The sequence below is a fragment of the Ranitomeya variabilis genome, chromosome 1, assembly GCF_051348905.1.
Source record: "Ranitomeya variabilis isolate aRanVar5 chromosome 1, aRanVar5.hap1, whole genome shotgun sequence".
NCBI classification, from domain to species: domain Eukaryota; kingdom Metazoa; phylum Chordata; class Amphibia; order Anura; family Dendrobatidae; genus Ranitomeya; species Ranitomeya variabilis.
Window position 1 is genome coordinate 651,595,396 of NC_135232.1, and position 23,617 is coordinate 651,619,012.

The window sequence follows — 23,617 nt, forward strand, 5'->3', positions numbered from 1 at the left end:
AATTTTTATCGTAGGTATACTTCAACTGTGAGAGACAGAATCTAAAAGTAAAAAAATAAAATCACATTGCATGATTTTTAAATAATTAAATTACATTTTAATGCATGAAATAAGTATTTGATCACCTACCAACCAACAAGAATTCTGGTTGTCCAAACCTGTTAGTTTTTCTTTAAGACGCCCTCCTACTATGCACTCATTACCAGTATTAATTGCACCTGTTTGAATTTGTTACCTATATAAAAATACACCGGTCCACACACTCAATCACACCCCAACCTGTCCACCATGGCCAAGACCAAAGAGATGTCTAAGATCACTAGGGTCAAAATTGTAGACTTGCACAAGGCTGGGATGGGCTACAGGACAATAGGCAAACAGCCTGGCGAGAAGGCAACAACTGTTGGCATAATTATTAGAAAATGGAAGAAACACAAGATGACTGTCAATCTTCCTCGGTTTGGGGCTCCGTGCAAGATCTGGGGTAAGGATGATTCAGAGAAAGGTCAGGAATCAGCCCAGAACTACACTGGAGGATCTGGTCAATGACCTAAAGAGGGCAGGGACCACAGTCTCAAATATTACCGTTAGTAACATACTACAGCATCATGGATTAAAATCCTGCAGGACATGTAAGGTCCCCCTCCTCACTCCAGCACATGTCCAGGCTCGTTTGGAGTTTGCCAATAACCATCTGGATGATCTAGAGGAGGCATGGGAGAAGGTCATGTGGTCAGATGAGACGAAAATAGAACTTCTTGGTATCAACTACACTTGCCGTGTTTGAAGGCAGAAGAAGGATGAGTACAACCCTAAGAATTCAAGTAGTTTAGAGGGGGCACCACGGATCGTGGGATCACAACAAGACCTAAAATAAACCAGTAAAGCAAACAAAAAGAGACAGACTAGGTCTATGATATGAAGGATCACCACAAAGGACTATGGCTGTAATAATAAAGACACAATTTTATTCAAAAAACACTATATACAGCAAACCACATACAATTTTAAAAACAGTTAAAAAGGCAATCCTTTGCCATACAACACAAACCCACAATAAGGTTAGTAGCCCACACTTGACTCAGTGAATAAATAAATATAATGATAATATCAGTACATCCAAAACTGCATAGACAGCATATCCTTATACCACAAAAAAGCCAAATATAGTACAGATCAAATGCAGACCTTATAGGTGAATATCCAAGGCCTATAGCTGAACCTAGGGGGTTAAAAAATGCTTAATATACACACCCCACCAAATACATAAATATATCCCAACTGCCAAATGAGGGGCAAATATCTGGTAACATGGCTTCAGAAGCAAAGTAACACTATGAATGAGAGGCCACAAAGGGCTACTCAAATCTCTAGTATAATGAGCAGCTTGGCATGTACATATAAAAAGGATGAAAACAGATATGGAGCCAAACGGTCAGCAAAATAGCATGACCCAATGACGGTAAACTGATATATATTTACCAGACAAGCCAGCAAACCCTAAATACGCAGTTACATCCTGCAGCTGGACTGGCTCTAAGTGTGGGCTACACAGCTACCCAACGCGTGTCGCCATTGGGTCATGCTATTTTGCTGACCGTTTGGCTCCATATCTGTTTTCATCCTTTTTATATGTACATGCCAAGCTGCTCATTATACTAGAGATTTGAGTATATGTGTGTATATTAAGCATTTTTTAACCCCCTAGGTTCAGCTATAGGCCTTGGATATTCACCTATAAGGTCTGCATTTGATCTGTACTATATTTGGCTTTTTTGTGGTATAAGGATATGCTGTCTATGCAGTTTTGGATGTACTGATATTATCATTATATTTATTTATTCACTGAGTCAAGTGTGGGCTACTAACCTTATTGTGGGTTTGTGTTGTATGGCAAAGGATTGCCTTTTTAACTGTTTTTAAAATTGTATGTGGTTTGCTGTATATAGTGTTTTTTGAATAAAATTGTGTCTTTATTATTACAGCCATAGTCCTTTGTGGTGATCCTTCATATCATAGACCTAGTCTGTCTCTTTTTGTTTGCTTTACAACCCTAAGAATACCATTCCAACCATGAAGCATGGTGTGAAAAACATTACACTTCGGGAGTGTTTTTCTGCAAAGGGTACAGGATGACTGCACAGTACAGAAGGGAGGATAGATGGGTCATGTTTCGTAAGATTTTGGCCAACAACCTCCTTCCCACAGTAAGAGCATTGAAGAGTCATTGCTGGGGCTTTTAGTATGACAATGACCCAAAACACACTGCCAGGGCAACTGAGTGGCTCCGTCAGAAGAATTTCAAGGTCCTGGAGTGGCCTAGCCAGTTTCCAGACCTGAACCCAATAGAAAATCTTTGGAGGGAGCTGAAACACAATGTTGTCCAGCAATTACCTGAAACCTGAAAGATCTGGAGAAGATCTGTATTGAGGAGTGGTCCAAAATCCCTGCTGCAGTGTGTGTAAGCTTGGTCAAGTACTACAGGAAATGTCTCACCTCTGTAATTGCAAACAAAGGTTTCTGTACCAAATAGTAAGTTATGTTTTTCTATTGTATCAAATACTTATTTCATACAATGAAATGCAATTTAATTATGTAAAACTCGTACAATGTGATTTTCCGGATTTTTTTATATTCTGGCTCTCACAGTTGTAGTGTACCTATGATAAAAATTACAGATCTCTCCATTCGTTGTAGATGGGAAAACTTGCAAAGCCATCAGTGCAGCAAATAAGTGTATCAAATATTTATTTTGCCCACTGTAATATATATATATAGTCTATCTATCTATCTATCTATCTATCTATCTATCTATCTATCTATCTATCTATCTTATCGCCACTGGCGCCCTGTGCTCTTCACAGATGAAAGCAGGTTCACACTGAGCGCATGTGACAGATGTGACAGAGTCTGGAGACGCCGTGGAGAGCGATCTGCTACCTGCAACATCCTTCAACATGACCGGTTTGGCAGTGGGTCAGTAATGGTGTGCGGTGGCATTTCTTTGGAGGGCCGCACAGCCCTCCATGTGCTTGCCAGAGGTAGCCTGACTGCCATTAGGTACCGAGATGAGATCCTCAGACTCCTTGTGAGACCATATGCTGGTGCGATTGGCCCTAGGTTCCTCCTAATGCAGGACAATGTCAGACATCATGTGGCTGGAGTGTGTCAGCAGCTCATGCAAGATGAAGGCACTGAAGCTATGGACTGGCCCGCCCGTTCCCCAAACCTGAATCCGATTGAACACATCTGGCACATCATGTCACGCACCATCCACCAACATTACGTTGCACCACAGACTGTCCAGGAGTTGGTGGATGCTTTAATCCAGGTCTGGGAGGAGATTCCTCAGGAGACTATCCACTGTCTCATCAGGAGCATGCCCAGGCATTGTAGGGAGGTCAAAAAGGCACGTTGTCACGGGGAGACTAGGTGGGCAAGAGCTAATAACCCGGGCCCCTGCAATTTCCCTCAGACTAGGGAAATCCTGACTGACCCTCTACCTAGAGTTTACACTGATGGTGTGCATGTCTAGGCCTCAACCCTCTCCCTGTCTCCTGTTTCAACCCTAGGCTGAAACCACCATACACCACCCAGTGAAAAGATCATACACCAATACCCACAGTTAGAACAGACAAGGATAACGGAAAATATACACCACACCGCAGTCACTCAGGAATACACTATAAATGCGCAGGGAAAAATAAATACAAATATAGGAAGGAGTAAATAAGACAAAGGGAAATACACCACCAGCAACGATACTCCAACTACTAGCTCACCACTCCAGACCGAGATAACAACGCACAAGACAGAAGCTATAATCGGCGACGCCCAATGTTCAGGAGAACTATTTAAAGGCAATGGGCATGGCGCTGCTTCCAATCCGAGCATCAGGTAAATTAACCCCGGACCAGCTAGATAAAATCTAGCCGACGCCAATGAGCACATAGTGGTCAAAAGCGGAATTACCGCTGTCTGTCGAACGACCTGGTCTGAACAGCGTCCGACATGACACACGTGGAGGCCACACACACTACTGAGCATCATTTCCTAGTCTTGACGCATTTCCACTGCAACCTGTAACTTAATTTTCCACTTTGATTTTGAGCATCATTCCAACTCCAGACCTCTGTGGGATATTAGTTGTGATTTACGTTGATAATTTTTAGGTTTTATTGTTCTCAACACATTCCACTATGTAATGAATAAAGATTTACAACTGGAATATTTCATTCAGTGATATCTAGGATGTGGGATTTTAGTGTTCCCTGTATTTTTCTGAGCAGTATAAATATATATATATATGTATATATATATATATATATATATATATATATATATATATATATATATATATATACATACTGTATATATACAGCTGTGCTCAAAAGTCTACATACCCAGGCAGAATTTTTGCTTTCTTGGCCTTTTTTCAAAGACTATCAGTGATAACACCAAAACTTTTTCTCCACTCATGGTTAGTGGTTGGGTGAAGCCATTTATTGTCAAACTACTGTGGTTTCTCTTTTTAAATCATGATGACAACCCAAAACATCCAAATGACCCTGATAAAAGTTTACCTACCCCATTTATTATTACTATGTACTGCCCCCTCTAACATCAATGACAGCTTGAAGTCTTTTGTGGTAGTTGTGGATGAGCTTTATTTTCTCAGATGGTAAAGCTGCCCACTCTTCTTGGCAAAAAGTCTCCAGTTCCTGTAAATTTCTGGGCTGTCTAGCATGAACTGCGTGCTTTAGAATATTTTACAGATTGGATCCCAAATTGAGCACCACTTCCTTTATGGAATGACGTATCCATTAGATATCTCCATTTGAAAATTATATCCTAGCGTAAAGTAGACATATGGGCATATGGAAGATGTTATTTGTTATTTTGTGTGGTACAGTTATGGGGGTATAAAAATGTAAAGATTGAAAATAGCACATTTTTCAAAATTTTTCTCAAATTTCCAATACTTTCATAAATAAATCTTAACAACCTACATAAATTTACCACTATCATGAAGTACAAAGTGTCATGAAAGAAAACAATCTCATAATCACTGGGATGTGTAGTGCAGCGGTATCCACGCTTCGCAGTGATGAGGCAGTGGACGCTTCTGGACTCTTTCTTGGCATATACGGGTAATTATATCAGCTATTTTATGCTGCCTCTACGTTGCCCCTTTTTATTTATGACCTATACCTTATTGCCAGACTTATGCTGATTAGGCTTCATGGGAAATGTGCAATACTTATATAATGTTATTAGACAGTACTATATGGATTCCTGTTTGCCTATGTACACTTTTTGTCCAGTGAGCATCCTTACTTTTTGACATGTGTTAGTGGTCGTACCCCCTTCCCTCTCCTTCCTTCTTGCCACCTTTACCTGATCACTTAATAAATTGACATTGATTATTTAAAACTATATTTGGGATGTTTTTGTCGTGTTTTTCTTCGTTTTGGTATAGTGCTTGCGACTTTTTCTCTGTAATATGTCCATATTAATCTAATTTCACAGTACATCTAATTTAACTAATATTGTTTCTGTGATTTGTTTTTTTCATGAAGTGTGTTAAGTTTCTTAACCTGTCCAGTGTTTTGCAGTGTTAAAGCAATGTGTCCATTTACTTTATTTTTTCCCGCAAATATTCAATGTTAATATGTTTTTTAAGTAACATACAGCAGCTGGTCAAAACCTGATAACTCAATACTTGTTATTGTGTTATTCAGTTTATGCAATTTGGAAGCGTATATAATATGCAACATAGGCTTTAGAAATGGATGCATACCTTATGGATCTTGGGGCCTACTTTTTTTTAAGCCACAAGAGGTCTTCTGGCGCCAAAACAAAAGAAATATATCCCCCCAAAACATTTTGGAAACTGCACCACACCTGGATTTTATCTTGGGGTGTAAGGAGCATTTTGACCCTACAGGAGTTTCATAGGTTTTTATAGCTCTAGGAAGTAATAATAAGAAATGATATTATTTAACAAATATTTTTTTTTTTGCTTTTTTTTTTAAAAAGAGGTAATAAAAAATAAGTCCCCGGCAATTTATTATGCAATTTCTCCCAAGTATGTAATAATTTGAATGTTGTTGGGGCACACCACAGGGTACTGAAGGGATAGAGTACAATTAGGCTTTTGAAAAGCTGAGCCGATTAGATGCTAGTACAGCAGAAATGCTACTGTATTTTAATTAGGGGTGTAGTGAATATTTTTATCTCATGTGTTTCACAATTTTTTTACACCATTGGATAATTTTTTGGTCACTGCAACTTTCCAAAAATGAAAAAACAAGCGGTTAAAAAAATGCCATAAATACTTCGAAATTGTATCAATACAAACTACAGCTCACCTAGCAAAAAGGAACACATGGGAAAATAAAAACTTTTACAAAGTTCAGATTTTAATAACAGCAATAAAATATAAAAAAAATATGCGAGCTTGATATTGGCATAAACGTACTGATCTGCAATATCATGTTGCCAGGTCAATTTTACTCCACAATGAATATTATTATTATTATTATTATTATTATTATTATTTATTTATATAGCACCATTAATTCCATGGTGCTGTACATGAGAAAGGGGTTACATACAGGGTTATAAATATCATTTACAGTAAACAAGTTTACAGTGACAGACTGGTACAAAGGGGAGAGGACCCTGTCCTTGCGGACTTACATTCTATGGGATAGTGGGGAAGAGACAGAAGGTCGGAGGTGCAGCAGCTCTGGCGATGGAGAGGCGGCTGCTCTGGCGATGGCGAGGCGGCAGAATGGTTATTGCAGGCTGTAGGCTTTCTTGAAGAGATGGGTTTTCAGGTTCCGTCTGAAGGATCCGAGGGTGGTGGATAGTCGGATGTGTTGAGGCATGGAATTCCAGAGGATGGGGGATATTCGGGAGAAATCTTGGAGACGGTTGTGTGAGGACCGAATAAGTGTGGTGGAGAGTAGGTGGTCTTGGGAGGATCGGAGGTTACGTGAGGGAAGGTATTGGGAGATTAGTTCAGAGATATAGGGAGGGGACAGGTTGTGGATGGCTTTGTAGATCAGTGTTAGTAGTTTGAACTGGATTCGTTGGGGAATTGGGAGCCAGTGGAGGGATTTGCAAAGGGGAGAAGCAGGGGAGTAGCGAGGAGAGAGGTGGATTAGCCAGGCAGCAGAGTTGAGGACAGACTGGAGTGGTGCAAGAGTTAGCGGGGAGGCCACAGAGGAGGGTGTTGCAGTAGTCGAGACGGGAAATGATGAGGGCATGCACAAGAGTCTTAGTAGATTGTGGGGTGAGGAAGGGACGGATTCTGGCAATATTTTTGAGTTGGAGGCGACAGGAGGTGGCAAGAGTTTGAACGTGCGGTTTGAAGGACAAGGCAGAGTCGAGAGTTACTCCGAGGCAACGGATTTCAGGTGCGGGAGAGAACGTGATGCCGTTTACCATAATAGATAGATCAGGTGGGGGGGATACGCAAGATGGGGGAAAGATGATGAGTTCGGTTTTGTCTACATTGAGTTTTAGGAAGCGAGAGGTGAAGAAGGAGGATATGGCTGACAGAAACTCCGGGATTCTGGACAGAAGAGAGGCGACATCTGAGCAAGAGAGGTAGATCTGAGTGTCGTCCGCATACAGGTGGTACTGGAAGCCATGGGACTTTATGAGTTGCCCTAGGCCAAGGGTATAGATGGAAAAAAGTAGGGGCCCTAGGACAGAGCCTTGAGGGACTCCAACAGAGAGAGGGCGGGATGAGGAGGTAGTGTGGGAGTAGGAAACGCTAAATGTGCGGTCGGAAAGGTATGAGGCAATCCAGGACAGGGCAAGGCCTTTGATGCCAAGGGAAGAAAGAATCTGTAGCAGTAGGCAGTGATCGACTGTGTCGAAAGCAGAGGACAGGTCAAGAAGGAGGAGGATGGAGAACTGTCTGTTAGCTTTGGCTGTGAGTAAGTCATTAGTAATTTTTGTCAGGGCAGTTTCGGTGGAGTGGTGGGGGCGGAAGCCAGATTGAAGGTTGTCAAGGATAGAGTTAGATGAGAGGTGGGAGGAAATTTGAGCATGGACATGCTGCTCAAGGAGTTTTGAAGCAAACGGGAGCAGTGATATGGGGCGGTAGCTTTGTATAGCAGTTGGGTCAAGGTTAGTTTTTTGAGGATGGGTGTGATGGTGGCATGTTTGAAGGCAGAGGGGAAGGTACCAGAAGATAGCGATAGGTTGAAGAGATGTGTTAGGGCTGGAATGAGCATGTTAGTGAGGTTGGGGAGCAAGTGGGAGGGGATGGGGTCAAGTGCACAGGTGGTGAGGTGTGATTTGGAAAAGAGGTGAGTAAGCTCTCCTTCAGTGATGTTGGAGAGGGAGGTTATTAGGGGAGGGCAGAGGTCTGGTATATGGAGTGGTTGGGGTGGCGTAACAGTTAGGGTTTGCCTTGTTTGGTCAATCTTGTTTTTGAAGTAGGTGGCAAAGTCCTCGGAGGAGATGAGGGGAGTTGGGGGTGGCAGTGGTGGGCGGAGGAGGGAGTTGAATGTGCTGAACAGTTGTTTTGGGTTGTAGGATAGTGAAGATACAAGGTTAGTGAAATAGGTCTGTTTAGCGGAGGTGAGGGCTAATTTGAAGTCAAATGTAGCTTGCTTGAAAGCAGTGAAGTCGTCTGGCAGGCGTGTTTTCTTCCAACGTCGCTCTGCAACCCTGGATGCTTGTCTAAGTTTTTTTGTGAGATTGTTATGCCAAGGTTGCCTATTGGTTCGTCGCACTTTGCCATGCATGAGAGGGGCGACTGAGTCTATGGCTGATGTGAGAGTGGAGTTACAGAACGCGGTGGTGCTGTCCGTGTTGTGGAGTGAAGATATGGATGACAGGGGTAGGAGAGAGTCTGACAGTCTGTGAATGTCTAGATGTGCGAGGTTTCTGCGTGGATGTGGTAATGGCTGGACATGGGGGGCGGGTGAGGAGGACAAGGATGAGAAGGTGAGTAGATGGTGGTCAGATAGGGGGAAGGGAGAGGTTGCGAGATTAGATAAGGAACAGAGGCGGGTGAAGATGAGGTCTAGTGTATGTCCGTCTGTGTGGGTGGCTGTGGAGGACCACTGATTGAGTCCAAAGGATGAAGTAAGGGCCAGTAGCTTGGAGGCTGCTGGCTGGCGGGTGTCCGTAGGGATATTAAAGTCACCCATGATGATGGTGGGGATGTCAGCGGAGAGAAAGTGAAGGAGCCAGGTGGAGAATTGGTCGATGAAGGCTGTGGCTGAGCCCGGTGGTCGGTATATGACAGCCATTTGGAGATTGGAGGGAGCATAGATACGGACAGAGTGAACCTCAAAAGAAGGGAGGATAAGGGAGGGTGGGGGTTGGATAGGGTTGAAAAAACAGTTTTTAGAAAGAAGGATACCCACTCCTCCACCATGTCTGTTGCCAGAGCGAGGAGTGTGGGTAAATTGGAGGCCACCGTAACTCAGTGCTGCAGGTGAGGCCATGTCATCGGGTGTCAGCCAGGTCTCAGTGAGGGCTAGGAAGGAAAGGTTTCGGGAAGTAAAGAGATCATGGATCACGTGGAGCTTGTTGCATATAGAGCGGGCATTCCAAAGTGTCCCAGGGAGAGGAAGCAGAGGGGTGGGGGTCAGTGGCACAGATTTTAAGTGTGAGGGGTTGCGATAGTTTCTCATAGTGTGAGAAGGCTGGGGGGAGGATTAGTGATGAATGAGGCTGGGGGTAAGAGAGAGAGGAGATAGTTATGAGGTTTGAAGATGCGAGGGTATGGGGTTAGTGGAGGAGAGTGAGGATTAGTGGAGCAAAAAACGGTGGGGGAAATGTGAGCATGGTTAAAGAGCAGGGGAGAAAAGAAAGGCAAGTAAAGTTAGAATACAGTGATTAGTCTTACCGTCTGGCCGATTTCTGGACTATTTCTGGTATATTTCAGATGATACACTCAAAATATGTCACTTTAAAATATGTCACATCTGACTAAAGACAAATCTGACCCACTCCATGCAACTTATACCATTCAAATGACCAAGAAATGAAGCCAGGTGAGACGGGGAGGGGAGGAAGGAGGTGGAGGAAAGTCCACAGCAGGGGACAATTAGCAGACTGCAGTTAGGCTACGTTCACATTTGCGGTCAGCGCCGCAGCGTCGGGCGCCGCATGCGTCATGCGCCCCTATATTTAACATGGGGGCGCATGGACATGCGTTGTGCTGCGTTTTGCGCCGCATGGCCGCAAGCGTTGGACGCAAGAAACGCATCAAGTTGCATTTTTTTTGCGTCCAACTTTCGGCCAAAAACGACGCATGCGGCGCAAAACGCAGCGTTTTAGCGTGCGTTTTGCCGCGTTTTTGTTTGCATTGTGCGCTGCGGCGCCGACGCTGCGGCGCACAACGCAAATGTGAACGTAGCCTTAGTACAACATTTGACTACCAAAGATGAAGACAGAGGCAGGATAAGATTAAAAGAAGGGGCTAGGTGTGAGGAGCACAGATATGTCAATATGTAGTCAGAAAAGTTTTCAGAATGATACAGGAATTAAAGTCAGGGAAAAAGAAGCAACATACCACTTAGAACAGAGGGAGAGAAGTACATGGGATTCAGGGGAGCAGTGGCTAATCCAGAGTAGGAGACGTACCAGCAGTTAGAACAGAGGGAGAGAAGTACATGGGATTCAGGGGAGCAGTGGCTAATCCAGAGTAGGAGACATACCAGCAGTTAGAACAGAGGGAGAGAAGTACATGGGATTCAGGGGAGCAGTGGCTAATCCAGAGTAGGAGACGTACCAGCAGTTAGAACAGAGGGAGAGAAGTACATGGGATTCAGGGGAGCAGTGGCTAATCCAGAGTAGGAGACGTACCAGCAGTTAGAACAGAGGGAGAGAAGTACATGGGATTCAGGGGAGCAGTGGCTAATCCAGAGTAGGAGACGTACCAGCAGTTAGAACAGAGGGAGAGAAGTACATGGGATTCAGGGGAGCAGTGGCTAATCCAGAGTAGGAGACGTACCAGCAGTTAGAACAGAGGGAGAGAAGTACATGGGATTCAGGGGAGCAGTGGCTAATCCAGAGTAGGAGACGTACCAGCAGTTAGAACAGAGGGAGAGAAGTACATGGGATTCAGGGGAGCAGTGGCTAATCCAGAGTAGGAGACGTACCTGTGAATGAAAGCAGATGGATCAGGGCATGACAGCATGAAGGAGAATATACCATGGGTTATCATTGTGGTATATTTCAGATGATACACTTAAATATGTCACTTGAAATTATGTCACATCTGACTAAAGTCAAATCTGACCCATTTCATGCAACTTATACCATTCAAAAAAAAAAGGTGTAATTGCATTTTTCCATCATTCTACCTTTTTCCCCATTTTTCAGTACATTACTTGGTAAAATCAATGGTGTCATTCAAAACAATAACTTGACTTGCAATTAACAAGCCTTAATTCCTATATACTGAAGGAAAACAAATGATAAAGGTTATGGCTTTTGGAAGATAAGGAAGAAAAAAACAAAAGCACAAAAACAAAAACTGTCTCAGACAAGGAGATAAGAATGAAACAGAGATTGTGCTAGAGCAAAGATGCATGCTTAAAGGGAACCTGTCACCTCGTTTTTTCGGTATGAGATAAAAATACTGTTAAATAGGGCCTGAGCTGTGCATTACAATAGTGTAGTTTGTGGACCCCGATTCCCCACCTATGCTGCCGAAATACGTTACCAAAGTAGTCGTTTTCGCCTGTCAATCAGGCTGGTCAGGTCGGATGGGCGTGGTGTCTTCCCCCAGATCTTGCGTAGTTTTCCGTTGGTGGCGTAGTGGTGTGCGCATGTCCAAGGTCCCGAATCCTGCACAGGGGTGTGAAAATAGCAGCGATGTCCGTTATTCCATTGGTGATCGGTGGGCGCGGCCATCTTGCTTTGGCCGCGCGTGCGCAGAAGCGGCGCTCTGCTGGCCGCGGCTTCAGGAAAATGGCCGCGGGCATCCGCGCGTGCGCAGATGGCTATCGCGGCGGCCATTTTCGTGAAGCCGAGATGCGAACTCTGCTTCACGAAAATTGCCGCCGCGCCAGCCTTCTGCGCACGCGCGGATGCCCGCGGCCATTTTCCTGAAGCCGCGGCCAGCAGAGCGCCGCTTCTGCGCACGCGCGGCCAAAGCAAGATGGCCGCGCCCACCGACCACCAATGGAATAACGGACATCGCTGCTATTTTCACACCCCTGTGCAGGATTCGGGACCTTGGACATGCGCACACCACTACGCCACCAACGGAAAACTACGCAAGATCTGGGGGAAGACACCACGCCCATCCGACCTGACCAGCCTGATTGACAGGCGAAAACGACTACTTTGGTAACGTATTTCGGCAGCATAGGTGGGGAATCGGGGTCCACAAACTACACTATTGTAATGCTCAGCTCAGGCCCTATTTAACAGTATTTTTATCTCATACCGAAAAAACGAGGTGACAGGTTCCCTTTAAGGGTACTGTCACACTCTGCAACTTTCCAACGATCACGACCAGCGATACGACCTGGCCGTGATCGTTGGAAAGTCGTTGTGTGGTCGCTGGGGAGCTGTCACACAGACCGCTCTCCAGCGACCAACGATGCCGAGGTCCCGGGTAACCAGGGTAAACATCGGGTTACTAAGCGCAGGGCCGCGCTTAGTAACCCGATGTTTACCCTGGTTACCAGCGTAAAAGTAAAAAAAAAAAAACCGTACATACTCACATTCCGGTGTCCTTCAGGTCCCTGTACTGCCTTACGGTCGGGAGTCAGTCAGAGCGGGAAGCAGACGGCAAGGGACCTGAAGGACACCGGAATGTGAGTATGTACGGTTTGTTTTTTTTTACTTTTACGCTGGTAACCAGGGTAAACATCGGGTTACTAAGCGCGGCCCTGGTTACAAGCGAACGCATCGCTGGATCGCTGTCACACACAACGATCCAGCGATGACAGCGGGAGATCCAGTGACCAAATAAAGTTCCAAATGATCTGCTACGACGTACGATTCTCAGCGGGGTCCCTGATCGCAGTAGCATGTCAGACACTGCGATATCGTATGGATATCACTGGAACGTCACGGATCGTACCGTCGTAGCGATCAAAGTGCCACTGTGTGACAGTATCCTTAAGGTACCGTTACACTAAACGACTTACCAACGATCACGACCAGCGATGCGATCGTTGGTAAGTCGTTGTGTGGTCGCTGGGGAGCTGTCACACAGACAGCTCTCTCCAGCGACCAACGATCAGGGGAACGACTTCGGCATCGTTGAAACTGTCTTCAAGGATGCCGAAGTCCCCCTGCAGCACCCGGGTAACCAGGGTAAACATCGGGTAACTAAGTGCAGGGCCGCGCTTATTAACCCGATATTTACCCTGGTTACCATTGTAAAAGTAAAAAAAAAACACTACATACTCACCTTCTGATGTCTGTCACGTCCCCCGGCGTCCACAGGGTTACGCGCTGCTGCTCAGAGCTTCCTGCACTGACTGAATGTGTCAGCGCCAGCAGCAGCGGTGACGTCACCGCTGTGCTCTGCTTTACGGCCGGCCAGCGCTGACACATTCAGTGCGGGGAAGCCGCCTGCAGGGGACGTGACAGACATCAGAAGGTGAGTATGTAGTGGGTTTTTTTACTTTTACAATGGTAACCAGGGTAAATATCGGGTTACTAAGCGCGGCCCTGCGCTTAGTAACCCGATATTTACCCTAGTTACAAGTGAACACATCGCTGGATCGGTGTCACACACACCGATCCAGCGATGGACAGTGGGTGATCAGCGACGAAATAAAGTTCTGGACTTCTAGCTCCGACCAGCGATATCACAGCGGGATCCAGAACGCTGCTGCGTGTCAAACACAACGAGATCGCTATCCAGGATGCTGCAACGTCACGGATCGTCGTCGTTCTCGCTGCAAAGTCGCTTAGTGTGAAGGTACCTTTAGACATTGCTAGTCCATTGCTGCTTTAGGCTACGTTCACATTAGCGTCTTTGGGTGCAGCGTCGTCGACGGATACCGACGCATGCGTCATGCGCCCCTATCTTTAACATGGGGGGCGCATGTACATGCGCCGGTATGCGTTGTCAAGCGTTGTACGACGCATGCGTCATTTGGGCGTACCAGACAGGGCGCAGCCGACGCTACATGTTGCATTTTTCCTGCGCCAAATTTCCGGTAAACAACGTATGCAACGCACTTGCGTCGTAAATGCGCCAAAAAAACACATTACTGTCTATGTACAACGCATAGGGCGCAGGTGCCTGTGTTGACCCGCGTTGTTCGACGCATGCGCCTTTTGAGTAAAAAACAAGTGATGGTGTCTAGACAGTGACAAGACCACCCCATAGATATAAAAAAAGGGTGATTGCATTGTATTTCACTTGCCTGCACGTCTGGAAACAGAGAGTACACGAGACACAGCTCTGCCTTCAAGAGATGTAATATAATTTCTCTGCCCATTTTTTTTTTTATTCTTTGCAATGTTTGTTGTTTTTTGTTTTCTTTTATGTGTGTGACATTTTTTTTTTCTTGCAATTTATGGTGGTTTATTTAATTTTTATTGGGTTGTTCTGCGTTGACCGCATGCGTCAAAAAACGCTGCGTTGTGTATGCGGTTTGACATGCGTTTTGAGTTGCGTCGACGACACTGCGCCCAAAGACGCTAATGTGAATGTAGCCTTAGATAAAAATTGGTATGGTGGTAAAATCATCAAGCCACAAGTGGTTAAGCCAAACAATGGTGCAAACCGCAGGATGGAAAGTCCAGAGATTAAGTTCTGCTTACGTCAGTTCCAGGAAAGCATTCAAAATCTAATAGCACTAAAGCCTTAGTCACACTAAATGACTTACCAACGATCACGACCAGCGATACGACCTGGCCGTGATCGTTGGTAAGTCGTTGTGTGGTCGCTGGGGAGCTGTCACACAGACCGCTCCCTCCAGCGACCAATGATCAGGGGAACGACTTCGGCATCGTTGAAACTGTCTTCAAGGATGCCGAAGTCCCCCTGCAGCACCCGGGTAACCAGGGTAAACATCGGGTTACTAAATGCAGGGCCGCGCTTAGTAACCCAATATTTACCCTGGTTACCATTGTAAAAGTAAAAAAAAAACACTACATACTCACATTCTGATGTCTGTCACGTCCCCCGCCAGCGTCCACAGGGTTAAAACTGCTTTCGGCAAGAGCGCTGCTAATGCACGCGCTGCTGCCGAGAGCTTCCCTGCACTGAATGTGTCAGTGCCGGCAGTAACAGCGGTGACGTCACCGCTGTGTTCTGCTTTACGGCCGGCGCTGACACAGCCAGTGCAGGGAAGCTCTCAGCAGCAGCGCGTGCATTAGCAGCGCTCCTGCCGAAAGCAGTTTTAACCCTGTGGACGCCGGGGGCCGTGACAGACATCAGAATGTGAGTATGTACTGTTTTTTTTTTAACTTTTACAATGGTAACCAGGGTAAATATCGGGTTACTAAGCGCAGCCCTGCGCTTAGTAACCCGATATTTACCCTGGTTACAAGTGAACACATCGCTGGATCGGCGTCACACACGCCGATCCAGCGATGACAGCGGGTGATCAGCGACCAAAAAATGGTCCTGATCATTCCCCAACGACCAACGATCTCCCAGCAGGGGCCTGATCATTGGTCGCTGTCACACATAACGAGATCGTTAGCGGGATCGTTGCTAAGTCACCAAAAGCGTGACGTTGCAACGATATCGTTAACGATATCATTATGTGTGACTCAGCCTTAAGGAAACAGATAAAGAATTATTGTTGATCGATGATCCTGAACACCGGGCTTCTGAGCTGGGACATCTGACTCTGGGTCTAACCTTTACTTATATAGCGCCATCACATTCCACAGCACTTTACAGATGTCATCATCACTGTCTTCATTGGGGCTCACAATGTAAATTCCCTATCAGTATTTCTTTGGAATGTGAGTGAAAACCAGAGAACCCGGAGGAAACCCACACAAACACAGGGAGAACACAAAAAAACTCATTACAGATGTTGTCCTTAAACCCAGGGCGCCAGCGATATAAAGCAAAAGTGCTAACCACTGAGCCAATGTGCTGCCCTTTAAATATTATGAATGTTCTTGACTTTCTGAGCATGCTGCAATACATAATCGCTTGCACAATAATACAATATTCATATCTCTGACCAGTACAAAGTATTCAACACTTTGAAATTTGCCTTATCTTGCAGACCACACCTTCATCAGTTACAGCTCCAAAGGACAAAGAGGGAATACATGCACAAGATTAAATAGGAAATAGTGATATCTGTGCAAGCAGAATACTCTCTTAAGAAGTACTTTATTAAAGTAAGTATAGCAAATTTTGCAGAAAATGCCACAAAATGATATATGTATTTTGCTTCATGTATATGTTTGCCTGGCAAGAGGCTCCAATTACAGGAGAGATCTCATATTTGAGAGTGGGTTTGCTTAATTTATTGCATTTTTTTTGTATATTACTATTTGCATGTACCTGTATATACTAAAAAAACATATTATACATATACAAAAAAACATTCTTTCAATTTACAAAGATTACACCTTGCACTTGCAGCTTGTTGTGGGATTGGATTGGTTGATAATTGTGCTTTCTATTTGTTTATTAGATTACAGGGTATTATATATACAAAATGTATAAATCTAAGCACCCAAAGAAAGCGTAAAAAGTGAAGAATAAGGAGCTAAACATAAAAATGAATGTGGAGAAGTTTGATTATAAACGTAGCATATTAAATATCTGTGTATTCTCTTAGCAGAGATAATAATATAAGACAATCTTCAAATATTATGATTTAAGTACATCTGTAATTTTGGGAAAGTTTTTATATATTGCATAGACCCCTTCCCACAGTTGGTCACTACAACACCCTGAAGTGTGCATCTCCTGGAGGAGCTGTGTGCCCAGAACAGTGTACAGGCTCAATAGTTAAGTGTATACTCTCGTAGAGCTGTATACAGGTCCACAGACTTACTATTTAACCCGTACACAACTCTGTGAGGGCAGCTCACGTAGGAGCTCAGCACTTCAGAATAATATTTTGACCAACTAGTGGGGGATATGGACTCGGACATCCCTGATTATCCACACTATTCAGAGCTGCTTTTACAAAATAATAGTTACACTTTAATAAATAGATTCTCTGAAAAAAATTGTTAAAGTCAAGGGTGGGATAAAACTTAACAACAGATTGCCTTTTTAGTGAGGAACGGCAGACATGTGGCCCTACCACACATAAGCTACACTAATATATACACATGCACTATATATACACTACACTCTGCCCCAGCGACATCTGCCTCTGCTGCCAGGCATTGTTCCACTGACTGGGCAGTGACGGCAATGGAGGAAGTAGCGATGCCCTAGCAAGTTGTGCCAGCTAAGTATATTGGTGTTGCCGCATGTTGTGGGGTATCTCATTTACGACCAATAGGACAACACTAGTTCTATTGAAAAGGGTTATCCAAGAATGCGATAAAATAATCACTAGGCGTAGCTAGGGTTTTGGTTCGGGGGGGGGGGGGAAAGCTTCTGAGTGGGCCCCTAACCAGGTAACCTTGATTACAACTCGGTGATGCGCCCTAATAGTGGAGGAGAACCTCAGCAGATGACCGCGCTGTTATTGAAAATAGTCTCTATATAAAGACCAATACTGATATTACTGCCATATGGTCAGTGGTAGATAGCAGTCCTACAGAACATAGATCACAGCACAGTTACAGATAGTGACTTACCGCTGACGTGCTTTCTGATGGAATCATTCACTTTTCCAGTCTTTTCCATTTGGCCCAGACCGACATGACAACTTCTTCCAGCAATGACTCGGCTGCAAAGATTACAACAAAGACACATTTCACTTCTCATATTCTAGCTCCATCACAGCTATTCCCAACCTGCACAAACTCCTCATCCTGCTGATACCCCAATACTGAGCTGCTGCTGCCGTATGTGTCCCTATTACTGCCCCTGATTCCCCAATACTGAGCCACTGCTGCTGTATGTGTCCCTATTACTGCCTCTGATACCCCAATACTGAGCATCTGCTGTATGTGTCCCTATTACTGCACCTGATACCCCAATACTTAGCCGCTGCTGCCGTATGTGTCCCTATTACTGCCCCTGATACCCAATACTGAGCCGCTGCTGCCATGTGTCCCTATTACTACACCTGATACCCCAATACTGAGCCGCTGCTGCTGTATGTGTCCCTATTACTGCCCCTGATACCCCAATACTGAGCCGCTGCTGCCATATGTGTCCCTATTACTGCCCCTGATACCCCAATACTGAGCCACTGCTGCCGTATGTGTCCCTATTACTGCACCTGATACCCCAATACTGAGCCGCTGCTGCCGTATGTGTCCCTATTACTGCCCCTGATACCCCAATACTGAGCCGCTGCTGCCATATGTGTCCCTATTACTGCACCTGATACCCCAATACTGAGCCGCTGCTGCCGTAAGTGTCCCTATTACTGCACCTGCTGTGTGATTCTCTGTGCCCTCTAAATTCCCCCTAGTAACCCTCTATAATATACGTAGTAATGCCGAGTGGAAGTGCCCTTGAAAACAGTGCCCACATTTTGCCCCCTAGAAAGTCAAAATGCCCTGTGTGCCCCTTTGATAGTCACAGTAACCTGAGTTCCCCTATAACAATAAGTGCTCAGTTTACATTTAATAATGTCCCGAGTCACCCCCCTGTATAGCTCCCCTATGCACAGCATGATGCTCTCTTATATACAGTATGCCCCCTCACTGTATAGTACCACCCACACAGTATACTGACTGCTTAGTAGCCTCCAAACTGTTTGATGGCTCCAACACTGTATGATGGCTCCTTCACTGTAATCTCCACACTGAATGATGCCCCCCATAGATAACCTCCATATAGTATAATGTGCCAGATAGTCCTCAATATAATACAAGGCAGCACCCCCATAGGCAGACCCTGTAGTATAAGGCAGCACCCCCCCACAGGCAGATCCTGTATATAAGGCAGCACCCCCCATAGGCAGATCTTGTATATAAGGCAGCTCTCCCCCAAAGGCAGATCCTATATATAAGGCAGCACCCCCCATAGGCAGATCCTGTATATAAGGCAGCACCCCCATAGGCAGATCCTGTATATAAGGCAGCACCCCCCATAGGCAGATCCTATATATAAGGCAGCACCCCCATAGGCAGATCCTGTATATAAGGCAGCACCACCCCCAAAGGCAGATCCTGTATATAAGGCAGCACCCTCCATAGGCAGATCCTGTATATAAGGCAGCACCACCCCAAAGGCAGATCCTGTATATAAGGCAGCACCCCCCATAGGCAGATCCTGTATATAGGGCAGCACCCCATAGGCAGATCCTGTATATAAGGCAGCACCCCCATAGGTAGATCCTGTATATAAGGCAGCACCCCCATAGGCAGATCCAGTATATAAGGCAGCACCCCCCATAGGCAGATCCAGTATATAAGGCAGCACCCCCCATAGGCAGATCCTATATATAAGGCAGCACCTCCCATACGCAGATCCTGTATATAAGGCAGCACCCCCATAGGCAGATCCTGTATATAAGGCAGCACCACCATAGGCAGATCCTGTATATAAGGCAGCACCACCCCAAAGGCAGATCCTGTTTTTAAGGCAGCACCCCCCCCCAAAGGCAGATCCTGTATATAAGGCAGCACCCCCCATAGGCAGATCCTGTATATTAAGCAGCACCCCCCATAGGCAGATCCCCCATAGGCAGCACCCCCCATAGGCAGCACCCCCATAGGCAGATCCTGTATATAAGGCAGCACCCCCCATAGGTAGATCCTGTATATAAGGCAGCACCTCCATAGGCAGATCCTGTATATAAGGCAGCACCCCCCATATGCAGATCCAGTATATAAGGCAGCACCCCCCATAGGCAGATCCTATATATAAGGCAGCACCCCCATAGGCAGATCCTATATATAAGGCAGCACTCCCATAGGCAGATCCTGTATATAAGGCAGCACCACCCCCCTACCTGTATATAAGGCAGCACCCCCCCATAGGCAGATCCTGTATATAAAGCAGCACCACCCCAAAGGCAGATCCTGTATATAAGGCAGCACCACCCTCCAAAGGCAGATCCTGTATATAAGGCAGCACCCCCATAGGCAGATCCTGTATATAAGGCAGCACCCCCCATAGGCAGATCCTGTATATAAGGCAGCACCCCCATAGGCAGATCTTGCATATAAGGCAGCACCCGCATAGGCAGATCCTGTATATAAGGCAGCACCCCCATAGGCAGATCCTGTATATAAGGCAGCACCCCCCATAGGCAGATCCTGTATATAAGGCAGCACCCCCATAGGCAGATCTTGCATATAAGGCAGCATCCGCATAGGCAGATCCTGTATATAAGGCAGCACCCCCCATAGGCAGATCCTGTATATAAGGCAGCACCCCATAGGCAGATCCTGCATATAAGGCAGCACCCCCATAGGCAGATCCTGCATATAAGGCAGCACCCCCCCATAGGCAGATCCCGTATATAAGGCAGCACCCCCATAGGCAGATCCTATATATAAGGCAGCACCCCCCATAGGCAGATCCTGTATATAAGGCAGCCCCCCTCCCATAGGCAGATCCAGTATATAAGACAGCACCCCCATAAAAAACAATAAATACTTACCTCTCTTCCTGCTTGTTCCAGCGGCGCTCCCTGCTCCCGCTCATCTCCTGACAGGGGGCACCGGGCAGTGACGTCATCGCACCCGCTGTCAGATGACGTGGGGGATGATGGGAGAAGGAGCACAGCACAGCGCTCCTTCCCTCATCACCGCGGTCAGCTGTATTGGCTAGATGCCGATACAGCTGACCATGCGATGACGGGCGGGGGGCACACTGCTGGCACCTCCTCAGGGGCCCCATAGTGGCAGAGCAGGGTGAGTGGTTCTCCCTGCTCTGCCACAGAATATAACTGTATCGGCGCGCTACAGGTGGGCCCCCTCAGAGCACCGGGCCCGGGGCGCCCGCACCCTCTGCCCCCTGGTAGCTACGCTACTGACTGTCATACAATTCAAATGGTATCACTTCCTATTCACATGTCAGGATGGGCTACAGCCTGGGGAAACACAACTCTCGAAACCTGTGTCTCAACTGATAGAAGAGCAATATAGTCTGCTCCATGAGCAGAGAAGGACTGTGACCCCAAAATAAATAAATCTTCTCTTTGGCTGACTGCGCACAGACAGAGGCTGTTGAAAAAATTGCTTTGTGAAAACATGACAGAGGTCATGCTTTCACATTCTTGGAAATCTCCTTTAAACTTCCAGCAGTCTGCTCTGGTTTATTTATATACTTTAGATATGTATTTGATGCATTTTTGTGTGCATTTGCACTGTGTTTTTACTTGCATTTTTCATTCGAATGGGTGAAAAATACAGCAAAAATGTTGAATGAATTGAGAAGCTCCACTTGACACTCCTCCTGTGAAACGCATATCGGAGTGCTCGTGGTGGTCCTTATACTACTTTATGGGTAAGCAACGACACTTTATTATCTTCAGAAGAATGGTTTCGCCTTTTTTCCACTTGCGTCAATATTACACTATGTATATGAATGGCAGACATCTTTCCTATGCCATAGAAGTGAAACTGATCCTGTTTACTAGGATTTACCATTCTTAAATTATTGCTTGATCCTTCCTATTTGAACCTCTTGTTTGTGAACTATGTTCAATAATGTTTTTAATTTTGTTTAATGAAATGCATTTTATATTATATGTGTTAATGTTGTAGTGAATACTTTGTTAGTCATATGTACAGTAGGTAATTATACTGGAGTAACCCAATCAACTTACTTTTCCATATACTGTTGGAGAGACTGATATCAATATGTCTCTAGCCAAAATTAATATGTATATGCGCTTTTTGCATATTTGTGTGGTCGGAATTAACAAGCTACAGATTTGAAAAATCGGCAAGGAAAAAATAATCAGCGTGTGCATCAGATTTCAGAAATCTCATTCATTTTGCAGGTACTGTAAACTGTAGTGTTTTCTCCATTGAAAAATGTGGGGGACAAAAAAAAAGCACCGTGTGAACAATCCCTAATTGTATTTCAGTATGCAATAAAAACATCTGTCAAAGATCTAGAAACAGTGAAGCATCAAAGATTGTAAAAATCATAATTTCTGTCAACTTCAAAACTTTTGGTTTCAACTGTATCGAATACACATATGGACATACACTATATATAAATATTTACACCCAATATAAATATAAACCATATGTTTACTGTACTGTACACCTACACTACATATACAGTAGCATGAACAAGTTTTAGGCATAAAATGCTGGAAAGTAAGAACTGTTATAAAAATAAAAATGTTAATAGTTTATTTTATGAATTAACAAAATTCAAAGTGAATGAAAAAACAAAAACAAATCTAAATCACATCAATATTGGTGTGATTACCATTTGCCTTCAAGACAGCATTAAAGCATCAGTTCTTCTAGGTACACTTGTATACATTTTTTGAAAGGACACAGCAGGGAAGTTGTTCCAAACATTACGGAGAAATAACCACAGATCTTCTGTGTATGAAGCTTGTGCAAATCCTTCTGTCTCCTCAAGGAATACTAGACAGACTCGATGATGTTGTGATCAGGGCTCTTTGGTGGCCATATCATCACTTCTATGGCATTTTGTTCTTCTTTATGCTGCAGATATTTCTTAATGAAAATGGCTGTATGTATGGAATCATTATCCTGCTGCAGAATAAATTTTGAGCCAATCAAACGCCTCCCTGATGTTATTGCATGATGGATAAATATCTTTCTGTATGTCTCAGCTTTGAGGACAACAACACATTGGCCAGGGCAGCTTTGAGGACTGTGAATGCAGTGGTCAGGCAAGAAAACCTAGTGCAGCAGATGAAAGACAGATCATGCACACCTCTCCAGCTTTTCTGTACCAAAGAGTAAAAATTTGAAACATTTGGTTGTAAAAGAGGGCAGTTTTATTTTACTTGCTAAAGAGCTAGAGAGTGGTACAATAATGAGTGTCTGCAGGCAATGGTTATGCGTGGTGGAGATTCTTCACAAGTTTGGGGCTGCATTTCAGCAAATGGACTGGGGGATTTTGGCCAAGATTAATGGTGTCTCCACTCTCCATTGCTGATAAATAAATGTTTATCCATGATGCAATACCATCAGTGAGGTGTCTGATTGGCTCTACATTTATTTTGCAGAACAACCCCAAACATACAGCCAATGTCATTAAGAGCTATCATCTGTGTTATGTCACATCATTTAATCTTAATTATGTCAGACATATATTTTCAGTAGGCGAGGAAACATAGGCTAATTGTTCTTATGAGTCTGAACTTTGACTCTTGAATTGATGTGATTTTCTTTGGTGGGTCAAGAGACAAACTATTGTTCATATGAGTCTGAAGATTGACTCTTGAATTGATGTTTGTGAATTGCTAAATGGCTGCTGCTTACCTATTATATCAGCTCCTAGAGTTTGTGTTGCTATCTTTGGAGTGCAGGGACGCAGGATCATTGAACAATCGATGTTTGCTAATATGTTGATTGCCCATTGTATAAGTCCACATAGCTTGTTTGCTTG

General features: G+C 44.7%; 1 long non-coding RNA gene across 1 annotated transcript in view; it reads left to right on the forward strand.

The window, feature by feature from the left end:
• Window positions 1-16,147: 16,147 nt before the first annotated feature.
• Window positions 16,148-23,617, forward strand: part of LOC143774726 (uncharacterized) — a 42,583-nt gene continuing 35,113 nt past the window's right edge. The window contains exon 1 of the long non-coding RNA XR_013215562.1: window positions 16,148-16,320. This is a non-coding gene — a long non-coding RNA (uncharacterized LOC143774726). The remainder of the gene's footprint in view (window positions 16,321-23,617) is intronic.